The 12,238-nt window shown below is 38.7% G+C and overlaps 1 protein-coding gene across 2 annotated transcripts in view; it reads right to left on the bottom strand.

Moving 5' to 3' along the window:
* Positions 1-12,238, bottom strand: part of ppm1aa (protein phosphatase, Mg2+/Mn2+ dependent, 1Aa) — a 43,476-nt gene that overhangs the window by 7,294 nt on the left and 23,944 nt on the right. Inside the window, exon 7 of one of the 2 annotated variants that reach the window (XM_031758183.2) lies at positions 10,133-10,393. The exons of the other annotated variant lie outside the window; for it this stretch is intronic. The gene's annotated coding sequence lies outside the window, so the exon portion shown is untranslated. Of the gene's footprint in view, positions 1-10,132; positions 10,394-12,238 lie in introns of those variants that run through there. 2 annotated transcript variants of the gene reach the window in all.

A 12,238-nucleotide genomic window follows, 5' to 3' on the forward strand; every position in this document is an offset into this window, starting at 1 on the left:
AGCAAAGTGATAAGATCAGAGGAAAGAAGAGGACAATGATCAATAAAAAGTCTGGCTGTTAGCCTGCGCACGATGAGCTCCAGTGATAGTGATATGGCAGTGCTAATTCATATCACTGGTGTCCGTTGAAGAAAAAAACACACATTTTAAGTCGGATAAAGATTGGATTCATCAGAGGAGGGATACAAATGCTCTTTTTGAAACTCAATGCATTTGTTACATAACTGTCAAAGAATGTGCCACGAGTTTATTTGGGGTCTCGTCAGCATCCAGTTTCATTAACATCCTGCCAAATGGTTTGGCACGCTGCAGCACATCAGCTCTGACAGGAGCAGAGAGGCTGAGCCAGTAAAACTCGAGACAGCGTTAATGCCATCTTATCTCTGAAGTTGTTTGTAGCCTGACCAAAAGCAATGCTGCGCCCGCTAATCCCATCAGCCGAAACACATGTCAATACAGGACCCGAGCTGAGTTGAGCTGCGCGGATCGATAACCTTTGCTCTTTCATTGCCAGCACATGTGATCATACACAGGTGGACACACGAACAGACCCTCAATTTAAAAAGAGGATTGCAGGCACTCATTTAAAACTTGAACACTAAGTGCAACCTGTTAAATTCCAGAAATATGAATTTACAGTGAAAACCGTCATAGTTATTTAGTCAAAGAGGGAAAATTATGTTAAATCAAACATTTTGTGTTGTTACTTAAAAAGTATAATTAAAGTATAATTGATTGAATATTAATGTAATTATTTTTTTACAGTAATATTTATTGTATTATTAATACTGACATTTAATGCTGCCCTTATTACATGCCCACATTTAACAGCCAGTAAATAACAAAATAAAACCCACACTGATAAGACATAATTGAGCAAATAGTTGCGATGGTTACTTAATGTTACAATTTTTGATCTGTTCAGTTTATAATAAAACATTCCAAACGAGCATTTCACTGAGTCATCGAGTTCATTCAGCAGGCTAATTTAAAAAAGTATAATCACCAATTTTACTAAAGTATTTGATCACATGGCAAAAATTACTTTTCACTGCTTTCACTCAGTTATTTTGCTAATGTAAGCTACAACAGAGGCTATTTTACCATCCAATGTGAAGCCTATATCTCGTTCCTGGCAATTAGTCAGCCTCCAACATATAAAGCGATGCTATTGTATACAGTATCTTTGCTTTTTTTTCTTTCTTTTTTTGATACCTTGGTGGGTTCCTGAGAGTTTTTAGCATCACCATTTACAATGTTCCGAATGCTTTTAGAAACACTGACTGTCACGGCCTTGTGCTGAATAATACAGCTTTAGAGAGAGCAAGGGAATTTTCCTCAGGGCACAGGTGTGCTCTGATAGTCTCATAAGCCCCCGGCAGCACAAAGAAAGATAGCTGCTTTCTTGGTGAAAAGGAATATGGAGGCACAAGGTGGAGAAACAGATCAACAATGGCTTCTTCGTTTGGGTGTATTTGGTTTTGACCTTCAGACAGAGCTTCAAATAAATGCAACACCGAGGGGGAAATCAAAAATTCCGATGACCCTGAATCTCTACACCCTACACGGGCCTGGAATGAATATGTGATGTTGAAAGATGTAATACATTTTCAAAAAAGCAGAGAGACGACGTGTGCGGGTAAGGCCTCTCCAGAACTGGCAGCACCAGCAGCCGCAGTCACTTCTTTTCATGTATTCATACACTTGAACACAGAAGTGCTGCAAACATAAACCTATAAATGACGATTTGAAAAAGCATAAGCATCGTTCCAGTATTCCTTACCTAAATGTACACGTGCTAATTGTCTTAACTAATCTTTTTGATAAGCTTAAATTGCTCATGACAGTATAGATATAGACATGTATTCTACATTTCAGTCTTTTCCACCGTGCTCATAACTTCTGTCTGCAGATGTGGCTGGATGGGGCTGAGATGCTTGACGAGCAGTGATGGAGTTGACAAAGTAAGTAGTCAGACTGCTAAGTCAGGCATTCAGGAGAAAGGCTTATGGAATGAGAGGTGAAGCTGAGGGAAGTGTTTGCTCAGGAAATTTCAATGAATCTGTCAAACAGAGAAAAAAAGCAATCAAAAAAACTGTAATATGGGTTTTACAAGAAAATATAGATCTGTATAAGGGAGAAGGTGATAGCTTCATGCATATATACACAGAAAATATCTCAAGAGTGTGCTTGGGAGAAATATCAGCATTTCAAATGGCAAATCTCCCAAGCAGGGATGCCTACAGGGAGGTGGGGGCTCAGAGAAATCCTGCCTGTCCTTGTGTGTCACTTACCAGCCACAGGAAAAGACTTTTTTTTTTTTTTTTTTGCTGATAGCGCAAAGTGTCTCCATGAGGCTAATGCTTTATGTCAGATTCTATACTAACTGGCACATTAGAACGAGAGGATCCACCTTTACTTTCCCCCATAAAAGCATTTTCCTTTTGCTACAACACTCAACCGCAGTAAGGGTTTTTTTTAAGTATCGACACAGTTGAAAAGCTGATGACTAGGTTCTTAGTAGGTAGTAGAAGGGTATTGTAAAATCCTCTGCGATTCGCCCTGTTTTGTGTATTTTCTCTCCGTTTTATTATCTACACTTCAGCAATGAGGAGAGCTAGACAAGTGAATTGATGGGAGGGTGGAGCGGGGTAGAGGGTTTGGGAGACGGCGTGGGGGGTGGAGGGGGAGACGAGGTAAGGAAGAAAAACAAAACAAAAACAGACAAGGAGTGCCAGGCTCTGGAAACTGGCATGCTGCAGTTGTATGTCAGTCACCTAGCAACAAGTCCTCCCCATCACTTACCCCCCGCTTCCCCATCTCCCGCTGCGCTCTCTAATTCAACAAATCTGCTGAGAATGTATGGTTGCTCCTCTAACAAAACGTATTCTGTGCTGGCGGCTAAGGATGTGGGCCTCCACTGAACACGCCACTCAGCTGCCCATTGACCACCGGGGCCTTTCTCTGCACACACTAAGGAGTGAGGGACAAAGACCCTGAAAGCAGGGGCAGCTCCACAGAGAAAACATTTGCTTGTAATTGTGTTTGACTGCATAATGAAAATGATGTTCTTTTTTAATTTGGGCTTGTTAAGGCCACAACTATTTTCCTCTGGTCACCTGATTATTATAAAGAACCAAACCCTCACTTGGCCTATGGGGCGCAGAGGGGGGAAATATTGAAAACGGTCCAAAGACCTCCCCACTCTTTACTTTAACCCCTCTTGTGTTTCAAGTGTTCACTGGTAAAAACATAAATATGTAGACTCTGTTCATTACAGGATGGGAGCGTATGCTAGAATGAGTTCCCCCCTTTTCTTTTTTTTCCCCCTTCCTTCTAGAGAAAGGATAATAACAGCGAGGCACACATAGATGCGCACACATACACAAATGGGAGCGCAGCCATGCTTGCCCTGAGTTGTGAAGCATTGAGAAGGTTAGCATTCCTGGTCCTACTTCAGTGAAACAGACCATTAGTGGGAGCATCGGGCTAGCACCCAAAAGAGTGCTTCAATGGGCACATTCACATCCAGTGATTATTTGCACTTTTTAGCCCCCAATTTCCTGTTTTATTTATGTGTGTGTTTCCACATTCATTTGGCTTTCCTCTTTTTCTGCTCACTGCTCTCCTGTGGCAAAGGTGAGGAGCATTCAGGTGAATGTTTAGGCTTGGATAGAGAACATTTACAACAGCTTTTGGTTTAATTATTGTTTATGAAGGCTGCACTACAGTATATTTTTCTGTTTTGTTAAAAAAAATAGATAAAAAAAATTCTTTGAACACTATTATGTCCTTTTTTTCACCTGGCCGTGCTACATATGATTTATGTCAGAGAATCTTACGCATCTTTGAATCCCTGAAGGTTTCCATTCAGCCTCCCTATGGACATTTATTCAGTGATTTAATTGATTCGAGCCAGGGTCCTGTATTCACAGTCATCCCCAGGAAACTCCTCGGTAAAGCATGAGTCTTCTGAGAGGTCACAGGTAAGAAAAATAAAGGGCTGACCTCTGCTCACTGATATTCAAGCATATATACTGGTTTTCTGTCCTGCAGGCCTGACTGCCACGTTGCCTCGTGTGACCGTGACGGTGGCCTTCCTAACAAACTGCAACACCCTCTGAGGTCGCACCTTTCTGCAAGTGCAACCTCAGAGTCATCTCTGTTATTGAATCTCACAGCATTTATAGAATTAGGTGGATTATGAGAACATCCTCCGGCGCACTTTCATAATCCCTCCAGGCACTGCTAAGGATTCACGTGGCTTTCACTGCTCTCCTGATTATTTTCACGTATACGATCAAAGATTTGAACTAGAAAATTCATTATTAAAACTAATGCAGCCTAATGCACCAACACTGCTATTAATTGTGTCTTCAGTCGGTGCACTAATATCAGTGAGGCTATACTAATTACTAAAAGCATCTTTCAGTAAAACACAATAATTGTCCCCTCAGTTTCAACAACAACTGAACATTACAAGCTTTAAAGTACTGCGGCACTTTTGTCTTACACTGTAACATACATAAATACACATTACACATAAAAAGGAGGAATGCTAAATGCCCAACAAATCAAAGTGCTTTATTATATCCTGTAAATTTACTATTACCATAAAGCAGTCCACCTCAATGAGTGCTGAATTACACTGAATTGCTTTTTGGAGCTAGCAGTATTAAAAGGATTACCATACTGGCATAGAATACAGCAAATTTAATCTGTACAATATGCAGATTTGTCACATGGCAGAACATCAATATTCAACACATTTAATCATTTTAATTTTGGTCATTTTTCAAGTAATAATGCTAAATATTACTCTGGGTCTCGATTCTCAAATGTGAGCATTTCCTTTTATATCATTGTGGTTAAACAATTTAAAGTTTTAGCCAGGTAAAACAAGCAATCTGAACAAATCACCCCATTCCTTAAAAATAATATCAGGGGCTTTTTGTGTTTCCTTTTTTTAAGAATAACATTTTAGGGATTATCCATGCAAATAACTGCCAGTTTAAATGATACTGAAAATAAGCGTTAAGCTAGACAACACCTAAGCCTAATTCTGATCAAATGACTGAGTTTATTTTGCACTAAATGATGAGATAAATTTCCTCTTCAAGGTGGAAGCCCTTTGAGATTCAAAGCAAATCTCCTCTGTCCTCCTAACTTGTTGTTGGGACCGAGCAGGTGTAAAGACTGAATAGTCTGAGGGGTCAGATGGGACTGACTTAAGTCGAAGGATCCTGTCAGCCTGGAGTGGCTAGAGGGTCTGCGGTAACACCCCTCCCACTGAAGATTAACAAGTTTCAGCGCCACATTGACGAGGGTCTGCTTCATTTATTGTTTTTTCCCCCCTAAGTGTCAACAAGTGAGCATGTCTGTCTGTGTGGGTATTTTCAGGACTTTCACCATAAGGACCCCACCTTTGACACCAATTAAAGAGATTATGTCTTAAGATGAGAGGAAAGCTAGAGTTGTGTGTTACGGCAAGTGATTGCTTTTGACAAGGTCACAGGGTACCGTGCAACAGTGCGTGACCCCAACAGGGCGGAGATGGGAGCAAAGAAAAAGAAAATAATTACTTTTTTAGACACTGAGACATATTAATGTAACGGTGACAAATACTTGGCCTGGAAAGTATGAATAGCAGTATGCTATAGGGGCAATAAAAAACCAGTAATGAACTCTTTCTGAGGTCTTATAGCAGCAGCTCTCTTCTCAAATAGCCTTTACACGTCAGCATAAGAAGACTAGAATTGCAAAAATGATTAGTTTTATTTCAGAAAGAATGCCAGTAACTTTATACATCTTTATCATAATTTGCTTTAGCTTCAAATAATGCTCCAGAGTGCAGAATATCACATCCTGCACACTGAAGAAAATTGATCAAATTGTGCTGGCACGGGTTTTGAAGCAGCAGGTAGACTAATGCATTTGCTGTAGCAGCTGAAAATGTGTCATGTACTCCTCACGTAGATATGAAAACTCATCTGGTATCTTATTCATACCAGGCGTGCAAAAATGACCATCATGTAACAAAAACTGTAAATAGCATTGTCACACTGGCTTTTCCATTTGCCAAAGAAATCAGTGAAGTACAAATGAAGCTAAACTTGACTTGCTATATAAGAGGCAGCTCTGATTCTCCAAAGACAACAGGTAGGGCTGGTGAGCATGACATGATGGATTCACTTTAATAGATTATTTAACCTCTGTTATGCGCTGTGATCTCCCTCCTTGATGATTTGCGTTTGTGTTTTTCTTTTTAACCTTTCTTATTGCAGTCACTAACGCTTTTTTGTATTTTAAAAAATGTGCTTAATGTTTTGTTTTGCTTAATTTCTATCTAAAGTTTTGTTATTATGATTATGCAATTTCTCCCAGACGTTTTACGACAGCCTGAAAGTGTGGAAAATGAACATCATCATTAATAAACTAGCTTAAATAATCGATAAGACACGGATGTTCATTGTATTTGCATGGGCTGTTAATTTTTATGACTTCCACGGAATCATTTTTGTTATTTAAGAAATTAGTATTCTTATTATTGATTAGAAATAAAAAGCTTTCGGGATATTTTATAATGAAAAACATTTTTAGCTAGGTTATTTATTTGTTTAGTACTTTTTAAATGAATGAAAATGAAATATAAAACTGTAGGACATTATTATAAAATGATGGTAACACTTTATACAAATACACGATATAGTTCCAAGTCTGTAAAGGCGTTTTTACTTTACAGCTGTCTAGTTTTTCAAAGGGTGACAACGACGATTAGATGTTATAAAAATGTATCCCAACTATCTAATTTCTTCTTTAAATATGCAACAGATGAAATAAACTACATAAGCTTGACAAGCAAAAGAAAAAAATCATTATTTTGTAATTAACTTTTAAAGAGTCTTAAAAGTCGGAGCACTTTGAGGAGCTGTGTGCTGCAAAGCCTGTGTGCTAGCTAAGATCATTTTCAGAGAGTTTTTAATAGTTTCCGATGTCCTACCTTGATGTGGAGGGCAGGTTCATCCTGACTCAAGTTTTGTGCCAACAGGAGGAAACTCATCGGCCTCCTCCTCCCCGTCTGTACTCCCCCCACCTCCTCCTCCTCCTTCTTGTTGTTGTGTGTTTTCATGTTAATTGGCAGCAGTTGAACTGTGAGCCGTAAATCAAGAAGTGCACAGTGTATTAATGAGTCGGACCACCCAGGAAATCTATTTTCTCCGCACTTTCTTAGCGGACAATAAGAGGATACTCGAGTCTGCCATGCTCCGAAAACCATGAATGAACATTCACAAGAGCAGTGCTCCCCTGCTGCCACGTTATAGCTAATGGCTGCTATAAGTATTTCCTTAAAAAAAAAAAAAAAAAAAAAAAAAAAGTGAAGTATTGCAAACAATAACAAATAATTTTTTATGAGGGGGGTTATATGTATTTTTATACTTGAGCTTGGAATCAATTAAAAGCCCTTCATTTCTGAGAAAAAGTCCTTTATAACGCTGTTAAAGGTGGGAGCATTTTGCAGATTATTTCACCCATAATAACTTTTTTTCTAATATAAAGCAGAAGTTATTAATGCCAAAATTTTGCAGAAAAGTCAACTTATGGCAGGCTTTATGCAAAAAAGAAGGAAAGACATTTCCCATTACAAGTCCTTTTTAAAAATCCACCTGAAAAAGAAAAAAATTCTTACTATAAATAAATGTTTTTTTTCTCCATAAGAGTGGATCCTCAGAACTGAAAGTAGTACTATAATTGTCTTCCATTATGAAACCCCACAAAGCTAGACCATTGGCTACTAAAATACCAAGGTTAATCTTGATTAAATGTCTTTCCAGGGCACAAAAAGCATGTTTTACATAAAACATCCTTCAAGGGGATTAAAGTATGATGTTGGAAAAAATATATATAAAATATTGCTGATGGCAAGGCCAAGCATCCCATCTCTCAAATGAAAGGTATCAAAGAGATTAAAGAAAAACCATTACAAATCAACATACCACTAATATGCCTGCATCTGCCCTATTACCCCCTCCCTTTCCTCCCCCTCCCCCTCCTCCTCCTCCCCGATTCAAGTCACAGCAGCAAGAAAAAGCTGCAACTTTAATCTTTACTCAAAGTACATTTTTAAGATTTCACATGAATGGTTATTAGTGCATATGCAGTACTTTACCATTTTCCGTTTTGGTGACAGGCATTCATTGTAAAACACAAGTTTCAGAGTCTTTTAGAAGCAGCTTACAGGCTAAGTGCTGTTTGACAAAAGCTCTCTTTATGTAGGTCTCTTACATAAAAACAGCCTGTGAAGGTGAATATTAACTATAGGTTGATTCTACCCTTACAGTTTACTTGAAGCTCTTCTGATCTTTTATCGTTAACCGTTATCAGAGCAAACAAGTCCAGTTAATTCAGCTGGTATAAATGCTTCCACACAACCAGCTGCATCAAGGCTTCCCTCTCTTCTTTCCTCTGCTGAGCAAGGAAATCCTCCTGCAGGCTGAATGCCCCTTACTGGCGACTTTTGTTCTCTCACACTTACCCCACACACTCCAAATGTAACATCCTTCTTGCTGAGAGAGAGAGAGAAAAAAACTATTTCCTCTCACACCTGTTGATGAATTGTGTTTGTGTACAAGGCTCAGATGGAGCTGTAACACGTGTCTTTATACAAACTGCACATGCCCAAAATAGTAGTTTCCTCACATGGGTAGTGGTGAATAGGGGAACCCTTTTCACAAAAACAGCAAAGAGGCTTGAGGCCAAATTACAGTAATCGTCATTGACAAACAGAAAATAATTCCCAGTTTGGGCAGGAAAGTCATAAGATGCTTTAATAACCTTAGCAGAGGGGGGGGGGAAGGCTGTTTGTGCTTTGTGGGTGAATGGTGCTGAATCTGGGCGCACAAACCTCATGAACCCATGCAGTCTCATTATGCTAAGAATATAGAAGAACAATATAGGAAGTCAGCTTTTTTCAAGTGCGTCTTCATGGTAGCTGCAGTTTTCACAATTTCAGAAAAAATATATGATATAAACCTGGAGGAATGGCTTTTACAAACACACCCCACACCGCAGCTGTGTGTGTTCAAGTAAACTACTTAGATACCATGGAGAACGAGTAATATCAACTTTTCTTCTGAGCAAAGGTCAAGGAAATCTGAGAAAGCTTCTTGTCTGATTAAAAGGGAAAAAACCTGTTTTTGTTGCTTGTTTTTTAAAACAGTATTAAGCTTTATTTTGGTATAATGATGATATAGCACCTACGAGTGACACGCTGAAGAAAAAGAAACAGAAGTAAAGGCGATGTTTTGTTTTTTTCTAGGAAATTAATAAAATTTATAGAATCCTTCTCTTTATGATGCCGTTGCCAATTCCAACTAAAAGAGTACTGAAAAGAACACAAGGTATGAAGCTACAGCTATGCTGTGACCTTACTATTCAGGAAAAAAAATCATACTGACATACATGGAGTCATCAGTTATAGAAAACTATATAGGCTGAAACCAGTATGGGTTATTCAGCAATTTCATATTCAGCATTTGGATCAGCTTTTGTTCTCTCACCATGAAGCTAATTAATCTTAACAAATAGAGAGAATTTCTCCATCACCTGCTTTCAAAGGCAGGAGTTGGAGCTCTCGCTAAAGAAACTTTATGTGATTTTTGGTATGAAAGAAAGTGCACCGTTTTTTGTTACAAAAAAAATCTGACAATGATGTGGATTCAACTGGGCTTTTTAAAATTTTAAAGCCTAAAAAGCCATAGAAACTGTGGGGAGTGATATCAATTCATCCAATAGCTAAATAAGAAATAAAACTATTCAGATCATTGATAAGTTAGGCAGCAAAAGTCTTAAATGCTTACTTTGAAAACATGCACGTTTGTCGCCAGGCTGCTCAGCTCCTGACCTCTTCCATTCTTGTGTCTGCTTATTTAGTGAAAAAAAAAATTGCTTTGTGTTACGTATTCATGTTTCTTCAGAAGAAGAAGAGCGGCAGGGTGAGAGATGATGCCCAAGAAACCGGGGGCGCGTAACCACTCGTGTGTCACATAACATAACTCCGTGCTGATGTAGGACATACTGCTACAGACGCTTACAATGGTTTTCACACAACAGAACACAACACACAATGGAGAGCGACAGTTCAAGGTTTTAATCATGGATACAGATTCACACAGAACATTATGTGATTGTGATTTGTTCCTATCAGATCTTCTTTAACCAGAAGATACAACATAGTTCAATACAGTACAGTACAGCTTTAAGTTTTGGATTTAAGTGCTGATCCATAGGCTGTGTTGGTTAAATGATCTGTGGTCGTACAAGCAGGAACAGAAGTGCCCGGGTCCTTCGCTCTGGAAAGATTCAGCCTTTAAATCAGCAACTTAGCTCAGCACCACTGTTGGTTGAGGCGAAGTTTAATGATGGACCAAGAAAAAATGAGAAGCACAAACCCTAGCAAGTTTAGGTAAAGGAAATATGCTTTATTAAAACAAACCTCCACAAATCAAAATATGCAAAACAGTCTGCGATGGCGGACCTTGCTTAGCTGTTGCACCCGATTGCTTTAAAGAAAGCATGCCCCCAACAGGAGAGCTGTCAGTTGAAACAATGGGAAATATTATACAAGTCCTCCAAGAAGGAAATCCAGCACAGAGTGTTGCAAAATATGCTGACTACTCCCAGTCAGCCGTGTTTAACATTTGGACCAAGCAGAAACTAAATTGAAAGGCTATAAAATATATATCTGGAAATTTCACACATATAAAAGATATAAGCCCAAACAAACCAAGCAGATTCTCCTCTACTCATTTATGCTACGGGGTCATGTTAGCTAAAGTTCCAGAGGAGATGGCAAGCTTTACCTCTACAGTAAATGCACAGATGGACAATTACATTTTGGACATTTTTCTCATTTCCCTGAGCAAAGAGCCTTAAAGCTTTTCATCAGGAAAGGCATAACGGCTCAATGACACGGCCAGCAAACAGTCCAGATCTCAACTTCAGTAAAAATTTAAGGTGGAAATTGAAGAATAGTGAATTTGCCCACCCACCATAAAACCCTGAATGGTTGCAACAAAGTACAATTTCCGGGATTCAATTTTTTTCACCCCAACATCAAATTAATCTACTTGCTCACCATTTCTCACCATTTTAGACAAAGCTGAATGGCAAAACCAACATGCTGGATTTCCTTCTTGAAAGACTTGTATAATCATTTCCATTGTTTCGACTGACAGCTCTCTTGTTAGGGCCATGCTTCCTTTCATTACATCAAGCGCAACAACTCACTGTGGTCTGCAAACACTCTCTTTTAACTGCAGACTGTTTTGCAGATTTAGATTTGTCTATATTTGTTTTAGAGAAAAAAAAAGTGAAAAGATGCTCCGACTGTTTTTCGTTTACTGGATTTGGGGAAAAAATGTGTCATTAACTAAAATAACTACATTTATTCAGAGTAAAATTCATGCATTAAGAATGTTCAGTTATTGATCAAAAGGGAAAAGTTTTGTGATTTGTTTAGTTGTTACTAGTAAAAACAGTCAAGTGAGCATCTTCTAAGTGTCTTGATTCCATCATTTTTGCCAGGGGTTGTACAGCTCACGTGATTCCCCTCTATCAGCATCATGTATTTAGGGCTATAAAACATACACTTAAAGCCTATATAAACGCCTGTTAACGTTCAACATGAAGGCAATTTCAAAATCACCTTTGCCGAACACACTGTTGGCATAGAAACAGTGATTTATCAACACTGGTCCAGTGGAAAAGCTGCAAGAGTTGACCCTGCTGCTTTGCAGACTTACAGTGAATATTACTGCTGTGACTCCATTTACTGGCTTGGTTCCTTTAAAAATGGGATTTACTACTTCTAGTGCATGACGTAAAGGGAAAAACAAAATCCTGACTAAGCTGATCAGAAACAAAACTTGTATGCAAAGGCAAGAGCACCAAAAATAAAAAAAATTAGCAGCAAACTAAGAGGAGTTTTACAGTTTAGTAGCTGCAAGTAGGGCGATACTTCAAGAGCCAGATACAGTTGTGGTCAGAAGTTTACACAGACTCATCAGAGGGATGAATGTTATGGTAATTTTGTGCTTTAATGGTTTCCTCGAGCTGTTGTTTTTCCAGGTGGAATAATTGTACAGCATATATCTTTAGTGACTTTAAAAAACAAGAATTGGGTGCACAAGTTTGACCCCAGGTGTATTTCTCTAATACACCTGCGGTCAAAATTTCACAT

This window comes from Oreochromis aureus, linkage group 19 (genome assembly GCF_013358895.1).
Source record: "Oreochromis aureus strain Israel breed Guangdong linkage group 19, ZZ_aureus, whole genome shotgun sequence".
Lineage (NCBI taxonomy): Eukaryota > Metazoa > Chordata > Actinopteri > Cichliformes > Cichlidae > Oreochromis > Oreochromis aureus.